Here is a 12,965-nt window from a genome sequence, read left to right as displayed (position 1 = left end):
AGGGGATATTTTAGAAAAAGATTTCAATCTAGAGGCTGTAGGCTACAGATGCTGCAGGTGCTCAAATGTGGAGAGCTGTGCTGCAGGACACCATATGCGAGAAGCCATGGCTTTCTCCAGCTGCTCTACTCAGCTTTTTGTTAGAGAATACCCTGGTTTGTCAGCACTTTTTTCCTCTACCTGGGAATAAATGAGGCTGCGCACTGTTTCTTCACAAGTGGGTAGAAAGGACTGAACTGTCGGGGGTTTTCCATACATAGAATTCTAATTAGGTTCCCCAGTTTCAGCATCATTTCTCGCTCTTGTCTTCTACTTTACATGCCAGTGTCAGACAGACTTCTTTTTGAAATGGGGTTTCACTCTGTCTTCCAGGCTGGAATGCAGTGTGTGATCTCAGGTCGCTGCAACCTCCACCTCCTGGGTTCAAATAATTCTCCTGCCTCAGCCTCCTGGGTGGCTGGAATTACAGGCATGTGACACCACACCCAACTAATTTTTGTATTTTTAGTAGAGATGGGGTTTCGCCAGCCCAGCTGGTGTCGAAATCCTGACCTCAAGTGATCCACCTGTCTTGGCCTCCCGAAGTGCTGGGATTATAGGCATAAGCCACTGTGCCCGAACTAAATTACATAGTTGACAAGGAATTGCTATCCAAAATACACGGAGAACGTCTAAAACTGAACAACATCAAAAGAAACAACCCAATTCAAAAATAAACAAAGGACATTTCCTGGAAGAAGATATACAAATGGCCAATAAGCATTTGAAAAGATACTCAACATCACTAATTATTAGGGAAATGCAAATCAAAACCGCAATGAGACTCTATACCCACTAATAAGGCCATATTTTAAAAAACAAAAGGGAAAATCACAAGCATTGGTGAGGAAGTTGAAAAATTGAAACTCTCGTGCTGGTGGGAATGTAAAATGATGAAGCTGGTGTGAAAAACGGTGTGGCAAGAACTTAAACGTGGGATTACCACGTTACCTGACAATTCCACTCGTAGGTATATACCCAATAGAATCAAACACAGATACGCAGACACATGTATACAGAATTCATAGCAGCACCATTCACAACAGCCAAAAGATAGACCCAGCCCAAATGTACATCAACTGATGAATGGATAAACAAAATGTGGCATATGCGTACAATGGAATATTATTCAGCCCCGAAAAGGAATGAAGTACTGATACCTGCTACAATGTGGATGAGCCTCAAAAACAGTATGCTGAGTAACAAAGGTCAGACACAGAAGGTCACGTATTATATAATTTGATTTGTATGAAATATCCAGAATGGGGAGGTTCATAGAGACAGATTGGTTGTTGCCAGGGGATACAGGGAGGGGAGAATAGGGAGTGACTGCCTAGTGGGTATGGGCTTGCTTTTGAGAGGAGAGTGATGAAAATGTTTCGGAACTTTATAGAAGTGGAGGTCGCATAACATTGTAATATGCTAAATGCCACTAAATTATGTACTTTAAAAATGGTTTCTGTTACATGCATTTATGTCATATGCATTTCACCTCAATAAAAAAAATGAAGGAGCTGAAAAGAAAAAAAGATGTTGACCAGGGCTGCAGTAGTCTGATGGGTGGTTTGGGCCTGGAGGATGCAGTTTCAGGGTGGCTCACTCACATGGCTTTGGCAGGAGGCTCAGTTCATTGCCATGTCTGCCTCTCCACAGCGTGCAGGGCTGCTTGAGTGGACTGATTACAGGTTAGTTGGCTTTCCCCAGAGAAAATAAGGAGAAAAGAGAGGGAGCAAAGAGAAAGCCACAACGCGTTTTGTGCCTACCCTTGGGATCCTAACACTGCCAGTTCCGCTGCATTCTTCTCTTTAGAGGCAAGCCACTAAGTTCAGCCCACAATCAAGAGGACAGTTCGGAGTCATAGTTTAAAGGGAGCAGAATCGAAGTATTTGTGGATATTTGTGAAAATCACCACAATTTCTTTTTATATGTTCTTGGGTTTGATTTGCTAATATTTTGTTAAGGGTTTTGCATCTGTGTTCATGAGAGCTATTTGTTCAGTCATCTTTTCTTTTTTTTTGAGACGGAGTTTCGCTCTTGTTACCCATGGCTGGAGTGCAATGGCACAATCTCGGCTCACTGCCACCTCCGCTTCCTGGGTTCAGGCAATTCTCCTGCCTCAGCCTCCCGAGTAGCTGGGACTACAGGCGCGCACCACCATGCCCAGATAATTTTTGAATTTTTGGTAGAGATGGGGTTTCACCATGTTGACCAGGATGGTCTCGATCTGTTGACCTCGTGATCCACCCGCCTCGGCCTCCCAAAGTGCTGGGATTACAGGCATGAGCCACCGCGCCCGGCCTCATCTTTTCTTTCTTTCTTTCTTTTTTTTTTATTGCATTTTAGGTTTTGGGGTACACGTGCAGAACATGCAAGATAGTTGCATAGGTACACACGTGGCAGTGTGATTTGCTGCCTTCCTCCCCTTCACCCACATCTGGCATTTCTCCCCATGCTATCTCTCTCCAGTCTTCTTTTTTGAGACAGAGTCTCTCTCTGTCATCCAGGCTGGAGTGCAGAGGCATGGTCTCAGTTTACTACAACCTCTGCTCCCTGGGTTCAAGCAATTCTCATGCCTCAGCCTCTCAAGTAGCTGGGATTACAGGCATATGCCACTGCACCCAGCCAATTTTTTTTTTTTTTTTTTTGTATTTTTAGTAGAGATAAGACATGGTTTTGTCATGTTGGCCAGGCTAGTTTTGAACTCCTGGCCTCAAGTGATCCGCCCCCCTTGGCCTCCCAAAGTGCTGTGATTTCAGGCATGATCCACTGCACCTGGTCCATAGTCTTCTTTTCTTATGATGTCTTTAGCTTTGGTGTCAGGGTAATACTGGCTTAATAAAATGAGTTGGAAATTGTTCTTTTCCTTTCTATAATATTTATAGAATTTGTGTTGGTACTAGCCCACTCATTTTTGTTAAATGTTTGATAGCGTTTACAAAGGAATTCCAGGGAAACAATCTGGGCCTGGGATTTCTTTGTGAGAAGATTTTAAATTACTAATCCTAATGGATAAAATTACCATCTATAACTGACGTTAACATATTCAGGTTTGATGCTATTTTGGGTCAGTCTTAGTAGTGTCTTGCTAGGGATTTGGTTCATCTAACTTGTCCTCTGCAAACTTCTGCATTACACTTGGTAAGCAGAGTGCAGGGTAGACCTCACAGCCCTCACCCCCACAGCTGGCTGCCTCTGGGAAGGGCCCACCCTGCCCAACCTTATCCTGCAGTTCTGCTAGGCCCAATAGAGCTCAATTCATATGCACGTATGCACTAATGTATTCAACACATATTTGCTGTCTTTTGATTAAGTGGAGCCAACCCGATAATAATTTCTGCATTATAAACACCTCCCAAGGCTCGCCTTCCTTCTCTACCCCTGTGTTTCTGGTCCTAGTTGAGGTCTCTGCCATCTCTTACCTGGGCACCTGCTAATCAGTCACTTCCTAATCAGACTTGCTCCTTCTAGTGTCATTCCCTTCAAACCCAGCCCATACACTGGCCAGAACCATCAATAGATATAAATAGGTATCAACAGATATAAAACTCAGAACTGGCTAGGGCTAACCCCTGCTCGACACCTTCCAGGGGCTCCCGATACTATGGTCTGCAATGGCTGCCCTTACAGGGATTGCTTTAATCACCTCCTGTTCATCCTGCTGGTGAGAAAGGGATTTCTGTTCTAGAGTTATGGGAATGGCCAAACACAGGACATCTCACACAGGGCAGATGAGATGACAGCAGTTTATAACACATTCTGGGTCAGAACACAGCATAGCATGTAGGGCCACAGGGGCTGCACTTGGGAACGGAGTGAACAGCCAGGGTCTGGAGTCAGGCTTCGTGCTCTCAAAAAGGTGGGGTGATTCCTGCAGGAGAATATGACAGGTTTGTTTGAATAATTTCTCCGGCTGACAGGGAATTGACTGACACCCACTGCTCAGAGATAAGCAGGAACTGCACACCGTGTTTGGCTGGAGGATCTTATCCAAGAGAGCAGAAGGGAGGGGAATTTGTGGTTAGAGCATTCCAGGGTCTCTCGGTTTGACCAGATTTCAAAGCAGCACTTAATACTGAGCCAAATTCTAGGCCTTACACAGGTGAGCTCCACCTCTGTGGGCTCCTCCATCTCCCCACTCCCAGTGACTCTCTGGCTAACTCGTGGTCATCCTTATGTCTCAACTCTGGTCTCCTCTCTAGCAGGCCACTGCCCTGGCCTCTCCTATCTAACTGAGTTGCTTACATATCCTAGATACTCTTCGTGCCTTTTTTTTCCTTCTTTTTTTGAGATGGAGTCTCACTCTGTTGCCTAGGCTGGAGTGCAGTGCATGATATTAGCTGCAACCTCTGTCTCTTGGGTTCAAGTGATTCTCCTGCCTCAGCCTCCTGAGTAGCTGGGATTACAGATGCATGCCTCCAGAGCTGGCTAATTTTTGTATTTATAGTAGAGATGGGGTTTCACCATATTGGCCAGGCAGGTCTTGAATTTCTGATCTCAGGTGATCCACAGGCCTCAGCCTCCCAAAGTGCTGTGATTACAGATGTGAACCACCATGCCTGGCGTGGTACTATAGTTGCACTCTCTTGCCCATGTCAACGTCTAAATAAAAATGTAGAGATGAGTCTCTAAACTTAACATTTTATTTGGAATACGAGAATTGCAATTTGAGGCATACACATAGACTAGGAGGTCTTTGGTGTGTCTGAAGAACAAAGAGAAAGTTGGGGGTTTTATTTATTTATTTTAATATTTATTTATTTATTTGAGATGGAGTCTTGCTCTGTTGTCAGGCTGGAGTGCAGTGGCACGATCTCGGCTCACTGCAACTTCTGCCTCCCGGGTTCAAGCAATTCTCCTGCCTTGGCCTCCTGAGTAGCTGGGACTACAGGTGCGCACCACCGCACCCAGCTAATTTTTTTGTATTTTAGTAGAGACAAGGTTTCACCATGTTGGCCAGGATGGTCTCGATCTCTTGACCTTGTGATCCACCTGCCTTGGCTTCCCAAAGTGCTGGGATTACAGGCGTGAGCCACCGCGCCCTGCTGGGGGATTTACTTTTAAAAAGAAATGTTATCTGGGGTCTTGAAAGAAAGTTCATGGGTGTTAGTCAAGTTTTGGGGAGCTGGCAAGCTCCAGTTGGTGAGCCACGGGGCTGGGTAAAATTAGTCTCAGAGCTGTAGCAGCTGTTGGGTAAAGCTGGTCCAAGGCTGGTCTTATTTCAGCAGCTATTGGGTAAAGCTGGTCTTAGGTTACCACAGGTTGCCAGCTTTAGCTGCTGGACTTGCAGAGAATGAAATTTTTGGAGCAATGCTGTCTGCCCAAGTGCTTTTCCCTTCTGGCTTCTCAACTCTGTTTTTGTTGGGTATGACTAGAATGACTCAGTTTGTATACTCAACTTTCACACCCAGAAGTTGGCAAACCAGGCTTAACCACACCCTCTCTTCTCCTCTACAATGTCAGCTCCTTGCGGGCCTGGCACAGTCTGTTTTCAAATCCTTAGTACCTGCCCAAGGAAAGGTGGTAAATTTTTAAACTATAACTCAAAAATTCTAGCTTACTTTTGCTACATTTTACATGGCAAGAAAAAGCAAGTCCATTGGAATCTCTCAGACAAAACAGACAACAAAAATTTCAACTCTACAGAGAAATTGTGGGGGAAATAATATGTTTAAAATAGTTGGGTATGTTTGCTCACACCTTAAATTCCAGTGCTTTGGGAGGCCAAGGCAGGAGGATTACTTCAGGCTAGGAGTTCAAGACCAGCCTGAGCAACATAGTGAGACCCTATCTCTATAGCTGTATATATTTTAACATAGCCAGGCATGGTGGCACATGCCTATAGCCTTGGTTACTCAGGAGGCTGAGATGGGAGGATTGCTGGAACCCAGGAATTTGAGGCTGCAGTGAGCCATGATGGCACCTACTGCACTCCAGCCTGGTGACATAGTAAGACCCTGTCTCTTTAAAAAAAAATTGTTTGTGAATATGTTCTCTTCCTGCTCCTTTTCTTCACAATGTCTAAGTGGGTGCACGTGAACACTTGCTCTCAGCATACCTTGGTGATTTTGCCGCCCTCCTTTTAAAATGTTGAGCATGAGGTCAAAGAGAGTTTGTGGTTCTGAAGTACCACTTCAAATCAGCGTGCTGGGAACTTGTTCTCACAGCCAGGAGCTGAGATCCGCATTGGTTTCACACAGAGTTTATTCAAATGGGCAATAGATGTTCTGTCCAGGTCCATTAGTCCAGAGGAGTTGTTTCCTCCAGAGGTAGGAAACACATTACTCAGAGAAAAGCTTTTATAATCCCCGACCCACTGATAGAGAAGAATCCAGCAATCCGGCATCTCATGACTACTAAAAAGCAGAGGCAGCATTCAGACCCAAGTGTGTCCAGCTCCCTAGACCACCCAGATGGAGTTGGGCCAGAATGTGGAACAGCCATGGGCCATTGCAGAAGACCAGTATATGGCAGAGGGGACAAGCTAGCAGCCTCGGGCCCCACAGAACCCAAAGACAAATTTTGTTTGAACTGTACTGTACTTAGAATTTTGTTCCTATTTTTTTATTGCAGTAAAATACCCATAACACAGAATTGACCATTTTGTCCATTTTAAGTTCAGTGGCATTAAATACATTCATAATGCTGTACCACCATTACCACCATCCATCTCCAAAACCCTTTTTATCTTGTGAAACAGAACCTGTACTCATTAAATGCTAATTCTCCATTCTCTTCTCTCCCAGGCCCCGGCAGCCACCATTCTATTTTCTGTCTCCATGACTTGGACGATTCTAGGTGTCTCAGAGAAGTGGAATCATACAGCATTTGTCTTCTTGTGACCAGCTTATATTACTTAGCATGATGTCTTCAAGATTCATCCATGTTGTAACACATATCAGAATTTCCTTCCTTTTTAAGGCTGAATAATGTCTCACTGTATACACTCATCTATATCACATTTTGCTAATCTGTTCACCTATTGATGGACACCTGGGTTCTTGTAGAGTTTGACTCTTATGAATAATGCTGCTTTCAGTTCTTTTGGAAGTACACCCAGAAGTGGAATTGCTGGATCATATGGCAGTTCTATTTTTAATTTTTTGAGGAACTGCCATACGTTTTTCACAGTGGCTCTACCGTTTTACATTCCTACTGACAGTGCACGAGGATTCCACTTTCTGCATATTCTCACCAACATTTGTTATGTTTTTTAAATAACAGCCATCCTAATGGATGTGAGGTGGTATTTCATTTTAGTTTTGGTTTGCTTTTCCCTAATAATTACTGATGTTGAGCATCTTTCCATGCGTGAATATAATTTTTAAAAACTTAATTGTCAACATGAAATACCTGTAAATTTCACAATAACTCAAAATTCCTGGCTTCTCTTGACAAAACAAGAGATCTGGCTCAGCTGGGCACCTACTTCCACAAGGCGGCAGTCAGCTGGTCAGGACGAGGGCTGCTCTCTGAAAGGCCATGCATTCTCTAGTTTACCACAGTCCCCACCACTCCCTGTTGCCTGACCACAGGTGGCACAAAGTTTGGGACTCCCTAGGCGATGTTAGCAGTACCTCAACTTGTCTATGTCTTCAGATCTTTAAGCCAACGACTCATCCTGGCCTCATGCACCCCTACCCTGCCCCTGGGCCTTGTGAAAACTGCCAGAGCGGCTCCAGATACCACATCTGACTTCTCCGAGCGCTTCTTGCAATCACCTCTGTAACAGGAGCCAAAAAGTATTTGCCAAGCAAATAAGAGAACGGAGGCTTCTCCATAAATCTCAATACTTAGTTAAGAATCTAGGTGTGACCGGGGAGTGACATCTTGAGCCCAAATGATCTCAGGAGAGGCCGCCAGAGGCCTTTGTGAATCAAGAGCGGCCCAAGCATGGCTGAGCCGGGCATGCAGCCGCATTTCTGACATTGTGCTTTCATGGCAAAGGTTTGATGCGGCTTTCTTGAGATGACAGAGTAAGGAAGAGCAAAGCTGCTGGAGCATAACCCTTCTATTGTTGCAGTAACTGGACAAATAACGTGGAGGCTTTTCTAGGTGACTAAGACCCTAGCAATGCCCTAGGGGATGGAGCTGGTGAGTGTTCCCCTCTCCCATGGGTGGCATCCAGTACCTGGGAACTTTGGGTGGGGATGCCAAGACTCAGAAAACAAAACCGGGAAGATAGCAGGATCCTCCACGCCTCCTCCCAGACTGAACTTGGTGAATCACCCAGCGTATCGCACCATCAGGAAGGCAGGCGCTGAATTGTCTGGGGCAAACCAGAGAGAGGAGGAATTTTCCAGGCTGCCTTCCTGGGACCTCCCAGTCTTACCCTTGCTGCAAGGATTTAAGGACATCAACAGAGTGGAAAACAGCCTCTCCTTTCTACCACCTTAAGGATGAGTACACATTTCACAGGACAGGAGGATGGAGGTTTGTGTCCCAGTGACACATGACCCTGGACATGAACTATGAAAGCACTGAACTATTAAAGGTCTAGTTGGGCTGGGCACGGTGGCTCACGCCTGTAATTCCAGCACTTTGGGAGGCCGAGGCGGGTGGATCACGAGGTTAAGAGATCGAGACCATCCTGGTCAACATGGTGAAACCCCGTCTCTACTAAAAATACAAAAAATTAGCTGGGCGTGGTGGCACGTGCCTGTAATCCCAGCTACTCAGGAGGCTGAGGCAGGAGAATTGCCTGAACCCAGGAGGCGGAGGTTGCAGTGAGCCGAGATCGCGCCATTGCACTCCAGCCTGGGTAACGAGAGCGAAACTCTGTCTCGAAAAAAAAAAAAAAAAGGTCTAGCTGGTCACCTTGATATTCCAAGTTTCTGGCTAGGTTAGTTAGATGCAGTCTGAATAAATTATGGTTTTAGCAAAAAGATGCTGTAGCTCTCTGGGGCAGCGACTCACTGTTCTGCAGACATGGGTCTGGCTCCAGAAATACTTAAGGGGTCTATGGGACTTCAGAATAAACCACCGGCTGCTTTATTATTGCAGTAATCACCAAGTTGATTGTGTATCTGCATTATATGCTTCCTATAGGCCAACCACTCTTCTACACCTTTGCCACACGTTGATACTTTTGATCATCACCACAGAGCTTTCAGGTCTTACTGAATTCCAGGATGAAGAAGTCACTGAGGCACAGACAGTGCTCACAGCAGACAGCGCCCATGGCAGAGAGTGCCCACAGCAGACAGCTCCCAAGGGGCAGTGCTGAGAGCCAACCTAAAATGCTTGTTCTTTCAACTCCTACAATATTACGGTTGTGTGTGGTTCCCACAGAAATTTCTACCTGCTTTCCCCGCCCTCAGAGCACTATTCCACAAGCAGATCTGTGCCCCATGCCCCCTTTTTTCCCAGATGAATCAGCGGCACCTATGTCCATTATGCTCTTTACTCCTCACAACACAGTAAAATGGGTGTTGCTCTACTACCATCATGGGCTCCACTGTTCAGAGCCGAAAACAGACCCAGAGAGACTTGGTGGTGTGGTCATTGGCATAGCCTGGGAGGTAGAGGAGGGCACTGCTTAAGTCTCCCTGCCCTGGGCCGGGGTTCCTGATGCTCCGCCCTCAGTGGGTCACCAGCAAATTCATGATGGATAAATAAACTTATCAATAACTTCTAGATGGGAAATTTCAGATAACTGACAATATCACTCCCCACTCATATCATGCAGCAAAATCTTCTTAAATAATATTTTGGATTGACATTTTTATAAAATACGTTACTCTATTTCCTGCATTTTTTTCTTACCTTTTCTTCCTCAGTTGCCATATTTTATTTTAGCAATTTTGATGGAAGTTTTTCTAAAATAGATTACACAATTTTTCTATCTTTTTTAGGAGTAGCTTTAAAAACATAACTTTATCATGGAGAGTTTTGAAGATACATAAAATAGTTCAGAGTTGCGTGAATCCACAGTATCCATCACCGAGTCCCAATTGCCATCAGTGGTGACTGGTCCTGTCCCCAACATCCCACTCATTACATCCCCTCCAACCATATAATTCTGAAGCAAATCCCAGACGTTGTATCATTTCACTTCTAGATATTTAGACACGCATCTCCAAAAGATAAAATTGTTTTTCATCATAATTATCCTACTCTTCTTTTTTTTTTTTTTGAGATGCAGTCTCGCTCTGTCTCCAGTCTGGAGTGCAGTGGTGCCATCTTGGCTCACTGCAACCTCTGTCTCCTGGGTTCAAGTGACTCTCCTGCCTCAGCTTCCCGAATAGCTGGGCCTACAGGTGCGTGCCACCACACCCAGCTAATTTTCATATTTTTAGTAGAGACGGGGTTTCTCCATGTTGGCCAGGATGGTCTCGATCTCTTGACCTTGTGATCTGCCCACCTCACCCTCCCAAAGTGCTGGAATTATAGGTATGAGCCACCGTGCCTGGCCACCCTACTGTTTTTACATATGAAATTTAATAAAAATTTCTTTTTTTTTTTAAGAGAAAGGGTCTCACCATGTTGCACAGGCTGATCTCGAACTCCTAAGCTCAAGTGAGTCGCCCACCTTGGCCTCCCAAAGGGTTGGAATTACAGGCGTGAACCACTGTGCTTGGCCAAAATTTCTTAATATGATAATATATTCAGTTGTATTCAAATTTTTAATTGTATCACATATTTGTACACTTTCAGCAGAATTTTTTAAAAGTCAAGATTCAAATAAGGACCTCACATTGCATTGCAATGGTGATAGGCTTTTTAAGTGTTCTAATCTAAAGATTTGTCCTCCATCTCTTTTTTTTCCTTTTAATTTATGTGAAGACCCCTGAATTCACTTTACCAGAAAAAAATAGCTTACTTTATAAACAGAGTGCAGAGAAAGTTATTGTTTTTTTTCTGGATGCCTTGGGACTGTTGTGTAAAACATTAGTGACTGTTCTCTGCCGTGGCGGGAACCCTTTCAGGATCCTGCTACATCCTTGTGCTGCCTGAGGCCTTGCTAATCCTTTCATATTTGCTCTGCCTCTGACCTCGGGGCCTGTCACTTCTCATGGCTGAGGTCTGCCCACAGCAGCCCTTCTTCTACCCTAGCCAGCAGTGGGCTGGCAGCTTCCCAGACTTGGGACTGCTGCCCTGTGCAGGGGTGATTGAGAGGCTCTGCTGCAGTCTTAAACTTGGCCCTCCGTGTGGAGACTGAAGCAACATTCTCCCGGACTGCTTGTATTTGCTCTCTGGGTGGTGTTTCTGAGTAACTGAGCTCTGGCAGCAGTAGTAATACAACAGTATTTGCATACTAATCAGGAAAATAGCTAACATCATAGTGGTAAGGCATTTTGCCCAGGATCCTATTTTAAAGTGTTGGTTCTCTTTTGAGGATATCAAAACAACAAGAGCTTATATTTATTGAGCATTTGTGATACCCTATGTCCTGTTTTAAGTATTTCACATAGATTATTTCATTCAATCCAATCCTAAGAAGTGGGTGCTATCATATCCCTATTTCACAAATGAAGACACAGGGGCACGCCGGTATCAAATCTCTTTCCCTGGGGAGCCCAGCTTGCTGGTGGGCTGCTCAGTGCCTGCACCCTGGAGGCTGGCTCCAGAATCCAATGTACAACCCCAGCATACTGTTAATTCGATAATAGTTTAATACAGGGAAGTGAGATTCAAGGGTGCTGGCCTCCATTATTCTCTGTGTCTTCCAATCAGTCATTTCTCTTTTACTATTAGCAAGGGGAACAAATTATACTCCTTAAATAGCATTTTACAATTCTCTGTTGAAAGTGAGAATGATTCAGATTGTTACAAGCCATACTAGACCTCCTTTGAATTATTCAAATCACAGAATTATTTCAATATGAAAGAAATGTTCCTAGTTTTTAAATTATGACTAACTCCAGCCAAAGTGGAAAGTGATAGAACTACCTTGGAAACTGATTGGCTCAGTTTCCTAAAGCTGAACACATCCATATCTTTGGACCTAACAGTTTCACACCTCTGAGTGTATACTGAAGCAAAATGCGTGCATAGGACCACCAAAAAAAACCTGCAGAAATGTTTTCAGAATTTCTTTTTGTACCATCCTCAAACTGGAAACAACCCAAATGTCCATCAACAGAGGACATCATACATCATTAGAGAATTGCAGATTAAAACAGTGGTGGGATACCACTACACACCTATTAGAATGACCATAATCCACAAAATCCACAACTCTGACAACACCAAATGCTGGTGAAGTTGTGGAGTGACGGGAACTCTCATTCATTACAATGCAAATGAATTTTTGTGGGAATGCAAATTGATACAACCACTTTGGAAGACAGTTTGGCAATTTCTTACAAAATTAAACATATTCTTACCATTTGATCCAGAAATTAATGCTCCTTGGTATTTACTCAAAGGAGTTGAAAACTTACGTCCACACAAAAACCTGCACACCCATTTTATACTGGGTTTGTTCGTAATTGCCAAAACTTGGAAGCAGCCAAGACGTTCTTCAGTAGGTGAATGGATAAATCAACTGTAGTTCATCCAGACAATGAAATATTGTTCAGTGCTATAAAGAAATGAACTAGCAAGCCATGAAAAGACATGGAGGAAACTCAAATGCATGTTACTTAGTGAAAGAAGTCAATCTGAAAGAGCCAAATACTGTATGATTCCAGCTATGTGACATTCTGGAAAAGGCAGCAGTAAAAAGACCAGCAGTTTCCAGGGGTTGGGAGGCGAGGAATGAATAGGTGGAGCACAGAGGATTTTTAGGGCAGTGAAACTACTTTGTGTAATCCTGTAATGGTGGATACGTGTCATTATACATTTGTCCAAACCCACAGAACGTACAACACTAAGAGTGAACCTTAATGTAAACTGTGGACTTTGGGTGATAATGATGGTCAGTGCAGGTTCATTGGTTATAAAGAACAAATGTGCCACTCTGGCGGGGGATGTTAATAACGGGG

The sequence above is a fragment of the Callithrix jacchus genome, chromosome 5 (genome assembly GCF_049354715.1).
Source record: "Callithrix jacchus isolate 240 chromosome 5, calJac240_pri, whole genome shotgun sequence".
Lineage (NCBI taxonomy): Eukaryota > Metazoa > Chordata > Mammalia > Primates > Cebidae > Callithrix > Callithrix jacchus.
This window is presented reverse-complemented; position numbering follows the sequence as displayed.